Source organism: Petaurus breviceps, unplaced genomic scaffold, assembly GCF_028583685.1.
Source record: "Petaurus breviceps papuanus isolate PSGF00001 unplaced genomic scaffold, PetGlider_PUasm1.0 90779, whole genome shotgun sequence".
Classification (NCBI taxonomy): Eukaryota; Metazoa; Chordata; class Mammalia; order Diprotodontia; family Petauridae; genus Petaurus; species Petaurus breviceps.
In genome coordinates, this window is record NW_027187344.1 from 5,945,617 (window position 1) to 5,965,490 (window position 19,874).

The window sequence follows — 19,874 nt, forward strand, 5'->3', positions numbered from 1 at the left end:
ATATCTGGCTTCCTATGTGTATGATAGGGCAACCTACTCTTTTTGGATTGCCTCCTTTTAATTCTCCAGTACACAAACTGCCCTGATCTGATCGATCAGAGGAGTATTTCCTTCACTAATGCATGTGCATGTTCACCTGTCTAGCATTTACAAAGCACTTTGCTAGGTGCTGGAAAAGCACACTGGGTCATTGGGGAAAGAAGGGTCAGGAGGCACAATATGCAATACAAGACAATTTAAGGGCTTAACCACCAATAAGTGAAGAACTTAGAACAAGTTTCCTTTAGGAAGTGATACCTGAATTAAAATTTGAATGAAGCTATGGATTCTAAGAAGTTCAGAAGTAAGGAGAAAGTGCATTCCAAGTCTATTCAGTGCCACAGAGCTAGGACATGGAATGCTGTTGTTGAACATCAAGCTGACCAGTTTAGGTGGAATGGAGAATTTGTGGATTCATATGCAGAAAGGGAGGCAGGAGCCAGATTGTGACAGTTTTGATGACAATTAGTTCTATTAGTATTTTGTAAAATGTTCTTCAGGGCTTGTTCTATTATTAAGCCTGCCTAATTCTTCTCACCTCAAAATAAATAAAGTCCTATAAGAGGCCTAACAAGTACAATAACAACAGAAAAACATAGAATATAGCCTAAAGTCTCCAGATGACTTGGGGGGGGGGAACATTAAGGGAAGAAGAGAACAAGTATTTTTTAAATGCCTGCTATGTACCAGGTACTATGCTAAGCTTTTTACAGATGCCTCATTTGATCCTCACAACTACCTTGGGAGGTAAGTGTTATTCTCCCCAATGCAGTTGAAGAATTTGAGGCAGACAGATGTTAAGTGACTTGCCTAGAGTCATACAGGTTTTGAATATCTGAGGCTGGATTTGAACTGAGGTCTTCAATCTCTCTAGATGATATTTTACCTCCCAACTTCTTTCACTGTCATGAACCCACCACAAAAGTATTGGAAAAGCTACAGAATCCCAGACAACACAGCTTCCCTTTTTTTTTTTTTTAACAAAAATAGGAAATTTAATAAGTACAGGCAAGGAAACTGTCCCTCCTTTCTAGGCCAATACCCATTTATCTAAGCACTTTACTATCCCAAATGGCTCGTCTGAGTTACAGAACCAGAGAGGTTATAATCCTACTCTTTACCTAGTGATAACCCACTCAGTTTCTACTTTCTATCCACAGATGTCCCATATGAGACATTTCTAGATATCCTCTAGTGATCTCTTTTCATGGTTACTACTTCCTTTCATATCAGGAAAGCTGAATATATTCCTCTCTTTTAACTCTGATAATATATTTGCAAAACAAAGATAATAGGTATCGTGAATGTCACTAAGAAGCCCACTCCAATCCTTGAGTGGGGAGAACCACAGCTAAATTAGGGCTACTCTTCAGCAAGTGGAATGTGAGAGATATTTTTGAAAGTTTTAAAATGAAAAAGTTTCTCCTATTTCAATTCCTATATTTGGAAGCAAAGGCCTCCAAATGAATGATTGGTAAATTGATAGCCACACAAGGGGGAGAAAAAGATAAAATTCATACTCATGATTTATATATCCCAATGAGATTTATTATAGGATATTCTTGCAGCCATCTAGAGATAGAAGGGATGTCATAGTCCTCCAAGTCTATATCCAGTTTGGGGTGGTAATATGGAAGTTCCATTGAAGGCTTCTCATTCTTTTATACAGGAAAAATCCCATCTCTGACACGTGTTAGAAATGTTCCCTTTTATGGGTGGTGAATATACCACGATGTGTCTCTCTAATCCCTCTGGTCCCCTACAATTTTAATTGTCCAAAGACCATGGTATTTTACTACTGTACTGTGGGTTGCAAAATTTTCAGTCAGCAAAAATGGGCAGCTGAGATAAGAGCAATGATCAATATATTTAGGGAAACCAGTGGTCCCTAAGCAATTGAGATCCAAAACCTTCCTCATGGCTAACAATGTTCACTGCTTGAGAGTGGTCAGTATTTATACAAATTGAGAGTACACTAAAAAATAGAATGAGTCAGTACAATTTCATGACTGGTTAACACAAGAAGTAGGGAAAATCACTGGTTTTGGGGCATGCACATTAATCATAACCACTTTGTCAGCAGGCTTTTAAGTCATTAATTCCAGGTTATTAACTGAAGGTTTTTCTCAAGTAAAGGCATTTCACCTGCCACCTCAGCAGAGATTTTCACAGGAAATCAAACATCTGGTGCTTTGGTCAGCAGTATCCTAAGAAATAAGGGAGTGGTAGGCAAAAGGTAATGTCACAAGGAAGCAGTGACAATGATTTATAAGGATGAGGGGTCTTGATGCTGCAATAAAATCTCCAGGGTTAATGTAATTCTCTATAAGAGTTATATGATTTTATCTTAGAATCTACAATGATATCACTAATATAAAATAACGATATCACTAATACATAAGAGGGTATTTCATCCTAACATATATAACTCTTAATCTAACAATATACCTATCAATCTAAGCTCTATTCTTTCTAACATCAATCACTGATCCCCATAAAATCACCAAGAACTGAATAAATACTGATTAAACTGAGTACGGGTATCAAAATTTTCTTCACAGTATATAAATAAATGGATGCCCATTGATTGCATAATGGCTAAAAAAAACCTGTGATATGTGAATATAATGGATTATTATTGTGCAATAAGAAATGCAAAATATGAGGAATTCAGTGAATTGTGGGAATATTTGTAAGAACAGATGCAGAATTGAGAATGCGATGACTACAATGTAAATGAAAAATCACTAAAAGGAAGTTGAACTTTGAGTAATGGAAAAACTAGTATAGGTTCAGAAGATAATGAAACATAACTCTAGCCCAGAGCTGAGGTCAAGAAGACTGGAGTTTAAATGTGACCTCAGACACTAGTGCCATGCCACTTAACAGGGCAAGTCACTTAACATCTGTCTGCCTTGATTTCTTCAACTATAAAATGGGGATAACAGCACCTACTTGGCAGTGCTGCTATGAGGATCAAATAACATTTGTAAAAAGCTTATCCCAGTGCCTGGCACAATAGTAGGCACTATATAAATGCTTTTTCCCCTCCCTTTCCCCAGATCCCCTTCATAATGGGGAGGTATAGAAGTACTAGAATATACTATTATATGCATTGTCAGATATTATTTTCATTAGTCAATAAGCACTTATTAAGCACCTACTATATTCCAAACACTGGGACTAAGAAGAAAGACTAAAAACAATGCCTGCCTTCAAGGAGCTCACAATCTAATTGTTTTTCTTTGAGACACTGGCGGGATTCAATAGGAGTTGAGGAAATGGTTGTGATGTAAAGACAAAAGGCATAAAACCAAAGTTGGCCCTTTACTTCAGGAAGAAGTTTGTAGAGCAAGCCAGATGAAATCCATAATCACTAACAAGCATTTGGCCTGATTCTCAACATAGAAAAAATAAAGTTGATGAAGAATACCTATTGTCCAGACTATGATGTACAGTTGTATGGACAAGCCCTAGATTTAGTTCAGTACATTTTTCATATTTTAAAAGCTGGACAATGGACAAGGCCTAGAATTAAATAGACAAATTTCATACACACACACACACACAATTACCCTCATAACAATTTAATAACCATGGCAAAAAAGAAAATGAGGCTAGTCTGTCTGACATGACCTCTTTCTAATGAAACCATGGGGACTCTTTATAATTACTGCTTCCCTTTCTAGATGTTCACTAACCATTTTTTAATGATTTATTCTAGAATTTCCTCATAAGGAGGTTAATTTCACCAGTCTACAGTTTGCAGACTTCATTTTCTTTGCTTTTTGGGAAATAAGGACATTTATTGTTCTCCAGTCTTATGATGCCTCTCCCATTTTTCATGATCATTTAAGCTATTCACAGTCTGGATCCAGCCTACCTTTCCAGACTTATTATATAGCGTAGAAATAAATGTCTTACCAAGAACTCCATGTGGCCATTAATGAATACAGGAAGAACTTTTATTTAACATTCTTGCAGCAAGAATGGGTGAATGTTAGTGCCTACTTATTAAATAGGCACACCCTTGCAGTGCAAAAACACAATATTTTATTTTCCTATCCTGAACTCAAATCCCTTCCCTGGTTCCCCATTGGTTGTGTAAGAGGGGATATTATGGTATCTTGTTTTGCTCCCATAAAAGTTATTGGGAAATAATCAATAGCTATGAGGAAGCTTGCTTATCTTATTTTACTAAGACAATGGCCATCCTAGCTCCAGGTGGACTAGAAAAGTTCCTGTGGAAGACACAGGAAGGGACATTCTCTGGGCTTACTCAGAGAACAAAGAAAGGAATGTCTGCTCTATATGCAGAAGCAACATCCTCAACTATATTTTCTATATCAGCTTTATTTCTTGCACTAGACGTAAGTAACCAATAAGTGAGAGACTTTCTGACATGTATGATTCCTTAAGTTTCACAAATCATGTATCACGTGATTTCTGGGGAAACAAAAGTTTAATCAATCCTTACAATACCACTCCCATTCACACATCCTGTGGTTCAGCCAAATAGGCCTACTTTCTCTTCTTGCCACAAAACACTCTTATCTCCTTTCTCTCTGCCTTTGTACTACTATCTCTCGCCTGGAATATACTCTCTTTGCTCCTCCACCTCTTAGAAAAATCATGTCAAACTCCAAGAAAAGGTGGGGAGAGGGGCTACTAAACTGCACATATGAACCTCTGCAGGCCACATATTGACTTAGTTTTAAAATGTAATACTGCCTATGTTTTATTGTTATTTATTTTACTAAATATTCCTCAGTTACATTTTATTCCAGTTTGGGCAGCACTTGGAAGAAACCCTAGCTTCCTCAAAGTTCACCTCAAGTTCCTTTCCTGATGCCCCAGCTGTTAATGTTTCTCCCACCAAATTATTTTTTTATTTATTTTGTATTTATAAATGTAATTTTTCCCCCATTCTAGAATGCAAGCTGTCTAGAATGTCTAGAATCTCCATTGAAATAAAGAACTGTTTTGTTTTCTGCCTTTGTATTGCCAGTGCTTTCAAAGTGCCTGGAACATAGTACAAACTTAATAAATGTTTGTCAGTTGAACAACTTACCCATAGAAGTAATCAAACATATGCATAAAATAGAAGAAATTCAGTAAAAGCAAAATAAAAAACAAAACTCGAAAACATAAGAACACAAAAAAGTAATGACAAATGATTACAATTGTAACCTTAAGCCTGTTACAGGTTGTTAAAAGAAACAAAAAGCTAGTGTAATAACTTGTGTATTGATGCATTTCTTTTAGACACAGTAGATACTACCCAACAAATACCCAAATAAACCCCACAGCAAAAAGGACAATTTAGCACATGTGTTGATTGAGTGATTTATGGCTGACCTATAGGACCGGTCATATTTCACTTTTGAGGTTTCCTGCTTATTAGAAGAAAGGAAGTCTAGGTAAGAATGTCCAACCTTGGAATTTAGTCACTACTTTGATTCTTTGAAGTCTTCCAAATAAAATTGCTTAGCCCTTTGTTGTTGCTGTTTGTTCTTCATTTTCAAAAAGGACCAATGACTTCACAGGGTGATATCTCAACTTGTGGGTGAATTAAATCTAAGTGAGGCAGAGAGTTGCACAAAGTCTTCAACCTCACTCTTTCAGAGTCATCAAAATCTAGTGGCAAGGCAAAATTCAAGATGATTGGCAATGGCCCAGGATGCAATAGACAATCTTCAATGTCTGACCAAGATCTAAGCACTCCACAGTGCCTTCTTTAGCTGCCTTCTTTGCACATATTCCCATCTGGCCATTCCCCTAGGGGAAGTCTCCACTTGCTTGGGATACACAACATTCACTGAAGATTTTTAGAGATATATTTCTGAATTTACTTCAGAAGCTGTAGCACGTAAAACTGGCTTGGCGACTAAACCAGGTTATGGGTGACTGACAAGCCTCAAATCTGTTTAGACCTTATACAACAAAAAAAGGAAGGATGTGTACTTTAACTTTGATAGTCTGGTGTGCCAAGCACTGTCCATTGTATCTGACCTGTTTCATTGTCCCATAATGTTGTCTAGGTTGTTGAAGCTAGGTGGCACAATGGATAGAGCACTGGGCTTGAAATGAGCCCTTGAAATATTTATATCACTGTATTCTGTGTGAACATTGTTCTTTTGGTTTTATATAGTTATCATATTCCTTTGAATGTTTTTAAATTTATATTCCTTTGAATTCTCTCTGCTGGTCATTCCTTATAGCATAACAATATTCATTATTTATTTCTCACTTGACTGAACTACTTGGGGCCTTCTCTAACTGACTACTGACCTCATCATCCTTTGAGATCTCATCAGCCTTGGTATTCCATCCCCATTATTACCCTCTGCCTCTCTGATTGGAGAGGAGTTGGAGGCAGGGAGGGGCAGAATGAATTCCAAAACTTCATTTAAGGAGAGAGAGGTAGGTCAGTTCAGACTTCTCATTTCTCACTTGTGGAACTACTTTGGGACTTCTCTGATTTATTTTTCCAACATGACTCTGATCCAGGTACCTTTCCATCCCTCTCTACTTTTCAGTTTCTTTTTGTGTTTTGTCTTCCTCTATTAGATTGTAAGGACATCTTGGTGGCACAGTGGTTTGAGTGCCAGACCTGGAGTCAGAAAGATGTGAGTTCAAATTTGGTTTTGACCATTAGCTGGGTTATTTGACCATTAGCAAATCACTTAATTTCTTTCTTCTTCAGTTCTTCCATCTGTAAAATGGGCACCATAATAACACCTCCCTTTGAAGTTTGTTAGGATAAAATGAGATATTTGTATAATGTTTTGCAAACCTCAAAGCACTATAAACATTGACTCTGGGCAAGTCACCTAATCCTGTTGTCTCAGTTTTCTCATCTGTAAAATGATCTTTGACAAGAAAGTCCCAAATGGGGTCACAAAGAGTTGGACATGACTGAATGACAATAGAATTAGGTTGGAAGGTCCTTGAAGACAGGAACTGTCTCTTTTTATATTTGTATCCCCTGCACTCAACACAGTGCCTGACATGTTGTGACATTGATTAACTTATATACCATGATTTATTAATACAATCACTGAGTACACAGATTTACAATTGTTTCTGTTATTAATATATTATGTTACTAAGGCTAAATGGTCTTTAAGGTCCCTTCTACCTCTAATACCTAACATTTATTTAGTAGTTTAAGGTTTGCGAAGCACTCTACAAGTACTATATCATTATAGCTTCACAACAAACCTATGAAGTAGGTGCTATTATTATCCCCATTTTACAGATGAGGAAACTGGCACAGAGAGGTTAAGTGACAGCTAGGGTGCTTGACACCTAGGGTGAAGTGACAGCTAGTCAATATCTCAGGCAGGATTTGAACTCAGGTCTTCCTGACTCCATGTCCAGGGCTCTCCTAATTGCCTACAAATCTATAAAGTGTGATGGATGATTAATTGAACTCCTTATTTTATCCCACTAAGTATTAATCAATTTGATATGACTCCATGGGAGTAGTGATTACAAATTCTGTATATTAGTCCCCAGAGCTATGAACTGCAGATTGTAAGTCCATTTGCTTAATTATAGGATGTTAACTAGAGGACCTCCATCCTTGTTTTTCCTCATTGGGTGACCAAGCCCAGCATGGCAGAGGTGACTCAACTGCATGGAAAATCCCCCATCTATTTTTGTTGCCCCTGGGGTGGCCAGGTGGCACAGCGAGTAAGAGCAGCGGCCCCAGAGTCGGGATGACCTGGGGATCAAATCTGGGCTGAGATACTTAGCACCACACCCAGAAACACCTGACCGTGTAACCTTGAGCAAGTTACTTAACCCCTATTGCTTAAAAAAAAAAATTGTATTTTTGTTGCTCCTCTGTCCCTGGTCATCCCTCTATCACCCAACATGGGAAGATAACCTTGAGCACTTAGCCAATGAGTGACCCTGGTTGCTGGCCTATGGCCTGCCTTTCTACTGGCCCATCAGCCCAATTAGATGTTTTGACATCTGTTTATCAGCCCAGCCCATGGGTCTGCTCATCAGTTTGATAGGACCTCCTGAAAGGTCAAGATAGGTCTGTCAATGTCTGTCCTTTATCCTGTTTGTCTATCAATAGGTTTCTGTACTTTGTATAGACCCTCCTGGAGAGTCATGGGCAAAGTCTATCAACCCAATGAGATTCTGCATTTTTAGTTTGCTTCATTTGTATTGTCTGAGTACCAAGTACTATAAAACTAAGGCCCTGGAGGAAGGGGGCATCTCATATTGTAAGGAAGATTTGAGGTCCACTTCATTAGAGGGGGCCATGGACTCTTAAATAAAGTGCCATTGGCTTAGAGTTCTGTCTCAGTTTCTTTATTGTAGGTTGGAGAATTTTGAAAGAGACAGGAAGAGAATAAGCATTTATATGGTTCCTATGCCTGCCAGGCACTCTGTTTATGATAGGTGCTATTATTATCCCAAGAAATTGAGGCAAACAAAGGTTAAGAGAGTTGCCCAAGGTCACCCAGCTAGTGTCTGAGGTGGAATTTGAAGCCAGGTCTTCCTGAAACTAGACCCAGAGCTCTAACCACTGCCCAACCCAGCTGCCTTTGATTGTATGGTTCTATGACTATATATATATTTAATGATAGGACTTCATTTCTTTTCAATAACTTCCTTGGTAAATAAGCCATATACTAGAAATTTTGGCTTAAGATGAGCAGATCACATAAATAGCTAGAACCTATATAATCAAACTGACAAAAAATTTTAGCTTGGGGTGTTAATGGTTAGTTTGTAAATTCTAGCTGGTGTTTATTGATTAGTTTCATGGTTTACCTAATCGTCTCATCTGCTTTCTTTGTGTAAATCTGTTCCTTATGTATATCATTAACCTACCCTTCTACCTTATGTAAAATTCTATTATGCCCATAATACCCATGTAACTAAAAAGTATATAAGGTTGAAACTGAACCTATATGACTGAAACTGCTACTCCTGGTTCATTGATTTTTATATACAGTGAGTCTATGCTAAGTTAAATAGTAAATCAGTTTTGACCATATCTCTGCATGTTGATGGTTATTGACAGTAGTACCTATTAATGAAGCCTTGGGTAATTTTCTGTCACAAAACATTCCTTTAACTTTTGTTGTATTGGTCTCCAACAGTAAAAATTCATAGATACTACCCATCCCCCAGCAGTGAATTAGCACGTATTAAATCTGTAGAGTAGTTCTGGTATAACCATGAACATGAATATCTTCCCAATCATTTCTTGAATTTCTTTTTTAAAAATTGTAATTGTATTTATATAAATCCTTCAAGTGACATGGCTGGTTTTATCTTAAATGGAATTTCTCTTTTTCCCTCCTGGGTTTTGTTGGTAATTTACAAAAAAGTTAATGATTTTTATGAATTTAAATTGTTTCCTGAAAATTTATTCAAATTATTTGTATTTTCCTTTTTTTTTTCCATTGATTCTCTAGGGTTCTTTAAAGTAAAACATTTTTTGCAAAGAGAATTTTTCCTTTTCTTGGTATGTAATTATTTCTTCAAGATATTTTTCCTGTATTATTCCTATAACTAATGTTTCTAGCACCATGCCAAGTAATAGTAGAGATAGTGGCATGTTTGCTTTATGCAAGCTCTTTCTCTGCAAAAGTTTTCTGCATTACAAATCATGCTAGCTCTTGGTTTCAAATAAACAGTTTTACTCATATTATTTTTAATCCTATGGTTTTTCAAATAAATGAGTGCCATACTTTGTTGAAGGTTTTTGTGAATTTTTGTGAATTAATATTATCATGTCAATTTTAGGTGCCTACTATGTACCAGGCACAAATACAAAGATAAAAATTAAATACCTCGCCCTTAAGAAGCCTGCTTTCTATTCAGAAAGAAAATATGCACATATGTAAGTATTAAAAATAAATAGAGATAATTGTGGGGGGTGGAGGGAGGCAATAGCTGCTGGAGGATGTAGAATTTTGCTGAGTTTTCAAGGAAACTAGGGATACTAAAAGGTGGGATAACTAAAAGCAATTAGGAAAGGGGTGGGAGCTGAAACCCAGACAAAAGTTTTTAAAATGATGTCCTGAGGCAACTGAACTTTTATAGAAGGAACTTGCATACTTTTGGTGGGCCTAAAGGGTCTAAGAGCAAAGAAAAGTGAAAGTCTAACCTCCGGGGAGGTTAAAAGTATTACAATTTAAAAAATTCTTCCCTGGCCTGAACTTCTCCCATGGGATGTATAAAAAGTTTGAGGGACATAATTTCTGGGTAATTAATCATTTTATTAATTATACTAGCAGATAATAAAAGAGGTCAGTGTTCTCTGCCACTCAGTGCCAGTGACCTCTCATGGAACCCATTTGACAATTATATACCCTTGGAAGAGTGTTCCTGAGGGTGGCAATCAACTCTGATTGATTAACAATTAAAGAGGAGAAAAAATATTATAATGAGTGATGGACCTGTTCTAATGAGGGGCCAGAAATGTAACTTAAATTGTGTCAAGTATCCAGACCATCCTCAGCCTTAGGTAATCTAAACAAAGGATCTACCCTACCCTCCCAATCTCCCCCCAATACAGAGTGGGTAGGTTAACAACTCCACCTAGATAAGATGATCTAGGTGGGGTAAATTTTGGGGCAAGGACAGAGGTTTCCTTGAAAGGAAAAAACTCTGAATCTTCCCAATAATTGGTTATTTAATAATCATTTCTCTCACCCAGCTTCTTCCTTCTCCCAACCCTTATGAAATGTCAACAGTGACTCCCACTTGCCTGGCCCTCCCTCATTCCTTTCTTCTTTTATTTCTTCCCATGTATTTCTCCTTCTTCCTCCTCTTCTTTAAAGATATTTGGTTGTTTTTTTTTTTTTTCCTGGAAGGGGGGAAGGCAAGGCAATTGGGGTTAAATGACTTGCCCCATGTCACACAGATAGTGTGGCAAGTGTCTGAGGCCATAGTTGAACTCAGGTTCTCCTGACTCCAGGGCCAGTGCTCTATTCACTGTGCCACCTATCAGCCCCTAAAGACAAATATTTGTTGTTGTTTAGTTGTTTCAATCCTGTCTGACTCTATTCGACCCCATTTGGGGTTTTCTTGGCAAAGATACTAGAGTGGTTTGCCATTTCCTTCTCCAAAAGACAAATATACTAGTAGGAAAAATAGGACCCCAAAGAGGTCAATGACAGAATGAAAGGGTCCATATGTATAAAGCCTTTCTTAGCAACATTTTTGTTGTAACAAAGAACTGGAAGTAAAGTGGGTGCCCATCAACTTGGTAATGACTGAACACATTATGGTATATAAATGTCATTGGGTATTAGAAATTACACAGAACCCTTGAAAACTGGCAAGACCCATGTGATCTTAGGTCAAGTGAGGTAAGCAGAACAGAATAATGCCCACAATGATGTTCAGAATGCTGATTTTTGTAGTGACCTCTCATGACTTCAGAAAACTGATAATGAAATGTCTTCCTCCCTCCTCTTGGCAGAGGTGATGGATAAGAGACATTGTCAGACATAGCTGACCTTATTCTGTCTGTTTTCGATGTACATAGTTGTGGTTATTGTCTCTCCCATTAGACTGTGAGCTTGACACTCTTCTGCCTTTCTTTGTATCCTTACCGATAACCAAAGTGCCGGACACATAGCAATAGCCTACAATACCTAGTAAACCTACAACAAAATATATATGATAAATGCATATTGATTGATAGCTTGACTTGATTATACTTATTTTCGGGGGGAGGTTTCAATGAGGATGATGATAATACCTAACATAAATGTGCAGATATTTCTGATACCCCGTCTCAATTGAATCAGTATTTACTTAGTTCTTTGTGACTTAATGACACTGATTATGTTAGTGAGTTAAGTAGGATAGAATTAAGTTTAAATTAGTTGTGTTAATAATGTTAGTGTTATGATTAATTAATCTGCCATGTATTGATGATCATGTTTGATTTAATAGCTAAATTCATACTTTATTAGTAGGGCATGTTATAAGAATTTTATTTGTGCCCCACCCCCACAACTCTTAAGTATTTTATCCTTGAAATAAGGTTGCCTGCCTCACCAATTTACACCCATATGAATTACTTCTGCTCTTTCTCCTGTGACCTTTGCTGCAAAACCACATGTTCCTTGATCCCCTAGGATACCACTGATAAAACTCTGGTGTTTAAAGGCTATGGAAAGCTTCTGCTGAGATGCTTGTAACTAATGATCTGTGAAAGGCTTACTGACAAAAGTGCTGGTTGATGGACATTGCCCTTACCCTATCATAGGACCTTCCCATCACTTCTGGTGACTAGCCAACCATGAGAATTCCCATACTTCTTAAGAAACCTCCCAGGGTCTCCCCAAGGTTTTAAAATTCCTCAGCCCTTGAGCATTGCCACGGGGAAGAAAGGTCTTCCATCCAATTGCTTAGGGACCACTGTCTCCCTAATAAATTGATGACTGCTCCAAGCTCTCCTTCATTGATATTCTACTGAGGATTGGAAATTTTGGGGCCCACAACTTTACAACTGTTTCATCTGATTCTCACAATAACCCTGGGAGGTAGATGTTATTATTATCCTCATTTTACAGATGCAAAAACTGAGGCATCTGTCCCCAAAGTGACTTGTTCAGAATTACATAGCTAATAAGTTTCAAAGGTCAAATTTGAACTCAGGACATCCTGATTCCATGCCCAGCACTCTATCCCTGTACCAAAAACCGGTGGGTAGTGATGCAAAAAAAAAAAAAAAAGGTATCTTTGAAACACTTAAAAAGTACACACACCAGAATGGAGTTCATTGTCCCATAGACAAGCAGGGCAGTTTTCTTTGAAGCATGTTAAATTTAACAGACCCTTTAAAAAAAAGAAAACTACAAGTGGTCCACAAGTTCACATACAATCCTCTTTTCTGGGCATTCTTTGCATGCTGAAACGTTCATGTTTATTGATGTTTATGTCTATAATGAAAAATAAAATAAAAAAAGCTAAGGGCAGGGCTTACTCAGGACAGGGTCAATTACGTGAGGTAGGCGGGGAAGGGGCGGGACCGGAGGCGCGCGCGCCCCCGGCAGCCAGACTTCCGGATGAACTAGTGTCTTGTCCTTTTCCCTCCCTCCCCCACCCTTCCGCCGCTTCCTCTGCCAGGCTCGAGCCCCATGGCGACGGGGTAGCGGTGGAAGGAGGTGAAGCCGAGTGAGTGAGTGAGTAAAGTCTTAGTCAGGTGAGGAGAAAAGCACTATTGGAGGTGCTGGTGGGGATGGGGGGAAGTGGGTGGTGTGACTCCAAGGGCCGCTCGGAGGTGGGCAGTGAAACGAAAGGCCACGAGCCTGTGCGCACGCGTGCAGCGGCCGAGAAAAGGATGGGGAGATGGGGCTTTCTCTCGGTAACGGGTGTTCCAGAGGCCTAAGTGTTGGGGGGAGGAGGGGAGGAGCAAAGTCCGCATGCGCAGGCCGCGTGCTCTCCGGACCACGCCCCTTTCTTCTCAACCTCCAACTTGCTCCCCTCCCCTTGGGCTCGGGCGCGCGCTGTCTTCCCTCACCTTCCCTCGACTGAGGAAATTTCTCCAGAGGCTGCGTCTGGGGCTCCCTTTCCCCGCCCGGCCTTCCTCCGGGCTGGGAGCCCCGCACTGCGACGGACTTTGTGGCGTTTCCCTCCCTTGAGCTGGCGGGTAACCGCCCGAGGGCTGGTGAGGGCTTCAGGGCTTAGATGTCTGCGCCGGCCTGGGGTGGAGCGGGGGGGTTTTGGTTGCTGACCCTGCGAGGGAGGATGGGCTCAGGCGGGGGCGGGGCGGCCGAGGGATGGGGGATGGGGAAGGGGATAGGCATCAAAACAAATCTAATCGCACCTTTTTCTCTGGCATTTTAAGGTTTCTCTTGTGCTTTCCTTAATCATCCTGTGAGGTAGAGAGTGAAAGAATTATTCCCATTTTTACCTTTTTTTTGGTCAGGAACTGGGGATCTCATCCGTGTGGGGGAGCTCTTCCTGAGGAAACTCCTCTGCCAAAGGCAGATCCGAAACTGTTATGCAATTTACGATCTTACAAGGTTGCTTCGGTTTTACAGATGAGGAAACTTGAGTCTCATTTAGGTGAAATGATTTACCTGAGGTCACACAGTATGTATCAAAGCTGATCCTGGAACCCAGGTTTTCTGTATTAAAGCCCCACACCACACTAAGCAGAAGGGATTGGTTATTTACAAAATGGCCTAGTTGTACCTCTGTGTGTTGTGTATATATTTTATGTTATTTTATACAGTAGTGAAACCACAATCTTATTAGCATGGGTATAATTGTAGAATGGAAGTCCCTAGAATAGAGCTTCTTAACCTGGGGTCTGTGGATTTCAGGGGGTCTGTGAACTTGGATGGGAAAATTTGTATCTTTAACCTCTGACTGAAATTTAGCATCGTCATCACTTATGAAATGAAAAAACATTTCTGAGAAGGGATCCACATATGGTTTCACCAGATCGCCAAAGGCAGCCAGAATGCAGGGACTATTTAATTTTTGTCTTTTCTATCGGTAGCTCCTAGCATAGTGCCTTGTACTTGGTAGGTATTTAATAAATATTTGTTGATTTGAATTCCCTCCATAGCTCTTTTGCTTCTCATTCCATAAGTCCTCCATGTAGGGATCTGCAGGATATGCTGAAGGCCTTCTTTAGGTTCATACAAACCAGAGCAGCACTCAGGCTGTGCATTTGTTTTTCCTCACTCTGAACATGACATCTCCTCTCCTTTTCCACTTATGCCAAGCCTTTACTGGGACTTTAAGAAAAGTACTGTAAATGTTAACTATTGTGATTCTGTTTCTAGTTGTAATGACATATATAACACTTTCCTTGAAGCAATCTTGAGGCTGGTATTGTAGAGATTATTATCCTCATTTTATAGATTGAGAAACTGGCTCAAAAAGGCGAAGGGACTTGTCTGTAGTTGTAATTAGTGAGTGTGTTGCAGCCAAGATTTGAATGCTGTTCTCCACATTCTAAGTCAGGTCCAATGTTCCAGAAGATGCATTTACCTGCCTTTCAGACTCCAAATCCAGTATTCTTTCTACTAGAGCAGGATGGCTTTCTACAGCTGATTTTACACTGGATGGTGTGTGTGTGTGTGTGTGTGTGTGTGTGTGTGTGTGTGTGTGTGTGTGTGCGCGCGCGCGCGCGCGCGCACGTGCATGTACCACAGTACAGTGGTGTTAGTCTTAGGCATATTGACTTAGAAAACACAGATTAACATCTATACTGTGTTGTATTTTATTTATGTTAATTTTTTCTTAATTAAAATGATAAACATTTTAATCTAGTTCAGCTGCAGTTCGAGAACTTTGATACTCATTATATCAAGAGACCTGGGTTCTTGTCCTAGCTCTGTGACTTTAGTTAGTTTCCCTTCTTTCTGGGCCCTAGTTTTCTAGTCTGTAAAACCAGATGGTTCAATTCAGTTTAGCATCTTGAGTTTGTCCCCTCTTTCTACTGCAGCCATCTTTGTATAGTCCTCGTTGACCAATATACCTATTACGGTACCTCTTTATGAGTCTTTATCCACCTTTTTCTCCTTCCAGTCTGTGCTTTATACCATTGCTATACCTTCATTATAGTCATGTCATGCCTCTATTTAAAAATATTTAGTGGCTGATTATATTTGCTGAGTAAAGTCAGATTCCCAAATATGGCACTCAAGACCTTCCACAATCTGGAACCCCTTCTATATTTGCAGTTTTGTCTTTTTATAAATCTTAAAGTGATAAACAAATGTGAAATATTATTTTATTACTCCTGTTTCCATTGCCAAATTGAACCTAACAGCTCCTCTTTTACCAATATATATCTTATACTTATCTAACCTCATATCTTTGGTGTTCATTTTGCCTGGACTATACTCTCTCCCACTTTACCTATTAAATTCCTACCCATCTTATAAGAGTCCAGTTCATATGTCAGTACCTGTAAAAGTCCTTCCCTGAACTCCCCCCACATTATATCCCTCAGTAACTCATATAACACTTTATTTTCAACCTACCTAATGCAGTTATGTATTAGCACGCACATTATAGTTATGTATATGTTTTCCTTCTACACTGGAAACCATGGGGACACTGACATCTAAAATTCATATTTCTTTCCCTAGGACTTAGTAGATTCCACTATCTAAATACAATATGTGCAGAAATATGGTGGAGATAACAAAGTTTACATAAAACATCCCTATCCTCATGGAATTAAGTATAGTAAAGGGAAATGACAAACAACTGAATGTAACAAAAGTAATACATTTTAAGTCTAATAACAAGTTCACGATTGAGCAAAATCACTTTGGAAGTCCTTTCCATCTCTTGACATTCTATGATTCTTTGTATTTGGGAGATTACTTAGGTGTATCCCCACAAAAAAAAAAAAGACCCCTGTCTTGAGCACATAAAAAAAAATGTTGATAATTGAAAACATCCTGCCAATCAGTAGACAGTTTTTAAAGAGCTATATGGTATGCAGGAAATAATGGTCAGGGTCTTTTTTTTTTTTTTAAACCAAACAGTATAACTGAGCTAGCCAGAAAACTGGCCTTAGAGTTCAAACTTTTTTGGGGGGGAGGGAATTTTCAGCCCTAAGCAAGTCACTTAACCTTTCAGTGCCCCAGCCTACTCACTTAAGATTTAGTTGAAGAGAAAGCTCCAGTTTTTATATTCTCTAAAAATATTTGTATATAAAAAATATATGTAAAATTCTTGCTAATACTCCGCCATCTTGACTCCTCCCCTCTATATGTAAAATTCTTAACAAAATTACTGATTTGAAAGTGTAAATGGTACTGGCTTAGAAGTACCATTGTAATCTTTTTATCTTAATTTTGAAACTTTTTTTTAGGCTATATGTTTTTTTTTTTTTTTAAAGCAATTGGGGTTAAGTAACTTGCTCAAGGTTACATGGCCAGTTATTTTCTATGGGTGCCGAGTATCTGAGGCCGGATCCAGTCCTGGGTCTGCCCGTGCTCTTACATCGCCACTTGGCTGCCCCTGGTCACTCCCTCTTAAACACTTAACAAGTCCTGATTCCTTCTCCAAAGGGCCAGTCAGTATTGGCAGCAACCCAAGAAAATAGGCAGCCTATGGAGTGTCCAAAATTTTTTTTGATCTTTTAAAAAGTTTTTTTAAAAATCATTTTATTTTCAGGTCTGCATTCTCTCCTTCCTATATTTTTCCTCTCCCACCACCACCTCATCATAAAGAAAAACAAACCCATTATTAACATGTCAGTCAAGCAAAACAAATTCCTACATTTGATGTGTCAAAAAAAAAAAGGAGATTTCCTCACATTGGACTCACAAGACTCTCTGATTGAAGGAAACTCACTGCCTTTGGAGGCAGCACATTCCACTTTTGGGCAGCTGTATAATTGTTTTTCCTGGAAGTTTCTAGGAAGTTTTTCCTGATGTCAAGCTTAAATTTGCCTGTTTCTTCTAGTTCTTTTTTTAAATCATCAAAAATCCACCTTCTTTCCTTCTCATCCCCACCGTCTTGCTCCATTGAGAATGAAAGAAAAATCCCTTTTATAAATGTACCTATAGTTAAGCAAAGCAAATTTCCACATTGGCCATGTGCAAAAAAAAAAAAATGTCTCATTCTACATGCTTAAATCCTTCACTTTTTAATTAAGAGGTGAGTGGCATGCTTCATTCTAAATCATCTGAAATCATGGTTTGTGATTACTTTGATCAGAGTTCCTAATTATTTCAAAATTGTCATTATATTGTCACTATATAAATTGTTCAGTTTTTGTTCACTTCTATATCAATTTATTTAAATCTCAGATTTCTTTGAAACTCTTCCTTCATCATTTCTTATAGCATAATAGTATTCCATGACATTTATTTATTATACTCATTTAGTCATTCCCCAGTTTATGGGTACCTTCTTCGATTCTCATTTTTTGCCCCCTCAAAAAAAAAAGCTATCAGTATTTTTGTGCATCCTTAAGAGTTTGTTTTGCTTGGATTAATTCCTTCCGTAACTCCTCCCACAGATTACCCTTTTTCTTTCTTTATTTTCCTGTTTAGTGAGATGTTTTTGTTAAGAATACAAGTTCTTCATGTATGTATATAATCTTGAAACTTTTAACCACTTCAGATAAGAAAGAGTTTGAAATATCAGTTGTTTCCTCTATCCCTTCCTTACTTGTATAGATGTCTACTAGCACATCCTGATTATGGGAGATTATTTTTAACTTTTCTTTCCATTTTCAAGCCCCTTACCCTTCCCCAATGTTTTATTCTTCTAGTTCTTAAGATCATCAAGATATAACATTGACTCATAGGCCTTCTTTCTTTTTTTTTTTTTTTTAAGCAATCTGGGTTAAGTAACTTGCTCAAGGTTACATGGCCAGTTATTTCTGGGTGTGGTGCTGAGTGTCAGAGCCCGGGATTCGATCTCCAGGTCATCCCGACACTGGAGCCGGTGCTCTTACTTGCTGTGCTACCTGGCTGCCCCCATAGGCCTTCTTTCTAGTTAGACTCCCTCTCTGATCCCGATGATGTTGGGCTTCAGTGGGGATGCATGTATCATGTCCTATATTAGAATGTAAGCAGTTTATCCTTATTTAACAATCCCCTAAGATTGTTTATTCATGTTTACCTTTCTGTGTTTCTCTTAGGTTGTGTTTGAACTTCAAAGTTTTTGTGCAGCTCCAGTCTTTTCAGGAATGCTTAAAAGTCCTCTGTTTCATTAAAGCTCCTTTTTTTTCCCCCCTTGTAGCATTATACTCAGTTTTTCTGGCTAAGTTATTTTTTACTATAAGACCATGTCATTTGCCTTTTGGAGTACTGTATTCTAAGCCGGCTGCTCCTTTTTGATGGTGACTGTTATGTGTGATTCTGACTGTGGCTCCTATGATACTTGAATTCTTTCTTTCTAGCTCCTTGCAGTATTTTCTCTTAGACCTGAAAGCTCTGGACTTTTTTTTTTTTTTTTTGCTTTTTTGGCATTTTGGAAGGGGAAAGGCAGAGCAGTTGGGGTTAAGTGACTTGCCCAAGGTCACACGGCTAGTAAGTGTTAAGTGTCTGAGCCTGGATTTGAACTCAGGTCCTCCTGACTCCAGGGCCAGTGCTCTGTTCACTGCGCCACCTAGCCGCCCCCAGAAGCTCTGGATTTTTACTGTAATATTCCTTGCAGTTTTCATCTTGGGGTTTCCTTCAGGACATAACCAGTGAATTCTTTCTATTTCCACTTTGCCTAGTTCCTGAGATATTGGGGGCAGTTTTCTTCTAAGATTTCTTGAAATAAGATGTCTGGGCTTATGTTTTGACCATGACATTCAAGTAGTCCAATGATCTTTTCTCCAGATCAGTTGTTTTTGTTACAAAGTAACCTCAGGTTTTCTTCTATTTTTTTTTTTCAGTCTTTTGAGTTTGTTTCAATATTTCTTCTTGTCTCATTGGGTCATTGGCTTATGTTTGGTCCATTCTGATTTTCAAGGAGTTTGTTGCTTGGGCAAAGTTTTGTACCTCTTCTGCCAACTGTTTATTACCTTTCCAATTCTTTATTCTTGATTCTCATTTCTTTTCCCATTTTTTCCTCAAGCTCTCCTTTCATTGACAAAAAAATTTTTTTTTTCAGTTATCCGTCTTTTCCAGGAACCCTAGTTGAATTTGTGGCAATGCGTCTCAAGCATCTCTGCTACCACAGTTCTTTAAAGTAAAATTCTGCTTTGGTCTGCTCATCCTTCCTTTGAACTTAATATCAGGGCTGGAGTCTGCACTTCTGGAAGGAAGGTCTGGACTGATCCTGTTGCTGCTCTGTTGGGGTATTAAGTGTTGTGTTGTTGCTGAATCTGAGGGAGAGGCTATGACCCTGCAAACTTTGAGTGCTCC

The 19,874-nt window shown here is 38.6% G+C and overlaps 1 protein-coding gene across 3 annotated transcripts in view; it reads left to right on the forward strand.

Moving 5' to 3' along the window:
* Positions 1–13,058: 13,058 nt before the first annotated feature.
* The window catches only part of SETX (senataxin), a 66,549-nt gene continuing 59,733 nt past the window's right edge, over positions 13,059–19,874 (forward strand). For 2 of the 3 annotated variants that reach the window (XM_069069298.1, XM_069069300.1), the window contains exon 1: positions 13,059–13,234. The gene's annotated coding sequence lies outside the window, so the exon portion shown is untranslated. Of the gene's footprint in view, positions 13,235–13,494; positions 13,700–19,874 lie in introns of those variants that run through there. The other variant, XM_069069299.1, reaches the window with a different exon arrangement.